Below are 1,999 nucleotides of genomic sequence, written 5' to 3' on the forward strand. Positions count from 1 at the left end.
CCAGGTGCCCCGATAATGTGAATTTAGAAGAGAACTCATAATAAAAGTTTTCTAATCATTGTTAAATTTATCACCTGTAAGGAGAGATAGTAGTAGAGCATTAACTCACCAAAGTCAAGTATTTTCTATTACAATTTGACAGAACTATGACTTTCAAATTAAACTTTTAAGTCAGCTTATCCAAGACAATTCTCTTACTGACCATGGGTACCTGATTCTCTTGCCTCCAGTGTTGCCACTAATCACCTCTCGTTAAATAGTCCCATAAGACCTTTTAAAGCCTTTCATTATGTGCTCTAATCCTTGATATTCCTCCTCCTTTCACATCAGAAAGAGAGAAAAGAAGAAAAGAAAAATATGGTAATGTTTCTCAACCTTGGCACTATTGGTATTTGGGGCTGGATAATTCATTGTTGTGGGGACTATCCTCTGTATTGTAGAATGGTTAGTTACATTCCTGGCCTCTACCCAGTAGATGCCTAGAATGCCTTCCCCACAGTTGTGACAAGCAAAAATGTCTCCAGACAATCCCAAATGGTTCCACAAAGATCAAAATAACCCCCAGTTACAAACCACTGACATACAGTTACAACAATCAGCAGCAGCAGAAAAAGGACTGATTTTTTTCTCCCCAAATGCTACAGTTTAAGACCAAGGAAGTCCTTTCCCAGACATTCTCAGTGGATTTTTCCTCTGTTGGTCAGGATTGTCATATGCCTATGCCTAAACAAACCACATGCATGGCAAATGGGAGCCCGCACTGCCCTTAGATTCAGTCATGTGATATACTGCTCCAGCCCATGCCTCACGACCCTGTAATTTAGAATATATATCATTTTTAATATATATAATCAACCTTTTTAGAATAATTTAAATGGACAGAAAAATTGCAAAGATAATACAGAAAGTTCCTGTATACCTTTTACCCAATTCTTCCTCATATTAGCTTCTCCTATACCTAAGGTACAGTTGCCAAAATTAAGAGGTTAATATTGGTGTATTACTAAGTTCCACACTTTATTCAGATTTTTCCCAGGAATGCTCTAGAGCATTTTCTGTTCTAGAACCCTGCTTAGGATACCACATTACATTTAGTCATCAAGTCTCCTTAGTTTTGTCTGGTCAGTGAGTTTATCAGTCTCTACTTGTTTTTGAAGACCTTAGTAGCTTGTAGAATGCTGGTCAGGTATTCTTTAGAACGTCTCTCAGTTTGGGTCTGATGCTTTTCCTCATAACAAGTTACAGGGTTATGGCATTGGAAGGAAGTCCACAGATGTAAAGTGCTCTTCTCGTAACATTATGTCAGGACTGTATACTGGCAACATGATTTATCTATGTTGTTACTTTAATCATTTAGTTAACATGTATCTACTGCTATTGTTACTTTTATTCATTTAGTTAACGTAATGTTTGTCAGGTATTTCCATTATAAAGTTACTATTTTTCTCTTTTCATTATCCATTCTTTGGAACAAGCTGCTAAATTCAGCTCATATTCAAGGGAAGAGGGATTAAGTTCGATCTTATGGTGGGGATATTTACATATATTGTCTTCAGTTAACAATTTTATCTCTTTTTATCCATTTATTTATTCAATTATATGTTTCTATCAGTATGGATTCAGGTATATATACTTTGCTATGTGGGTCATATTACTAAATTATTTTGTTTTGTTGCTCACATTGTTTCAGCTTAGGCTATTAGGGCTCTTTTTCAGGTTGATTCCTGTTTTTTTTTTTTTAATGTTTGCTTGTTAGTTTACTTAGTTATTTAGAGAGCACACGTGTGCATGAGCAAGGGAGGGGCAGAGAGAGAGAGGGAGACAGAGAATCCCAAGCAGGCTCTGTGCTCTCAGCATGGAGCCTAATGTGGGGTCCGATCTCACGAACCCGTGAGATCATGACCTGAGCCAAAACAAAGAGTTGGATGCTTAACTGACTGAGCCGCCCAGGCACCCCTGACTCCTGTGTTTTTTTTTTTTTTTTTTTTCCCATTCCTAA

Source organism: Crocuta crocuta, unplaced genomic scaffold (genome assembly GCF_008692635.1).
Source record: "Crocuta crocuta isolate KB4526 unplaced genomic scaffold, BGI_CrCroc_1.0 scaffold194, whole genome shotgun sequence".
In the NCBI taxonomy this organism is placed as follows: domain Eukaryota; kingdom Metazoa; phylum Chordata; class Mammalia; order Carnivora; family Hyaenidae; genus Crocuta; species Crocuta crocuta.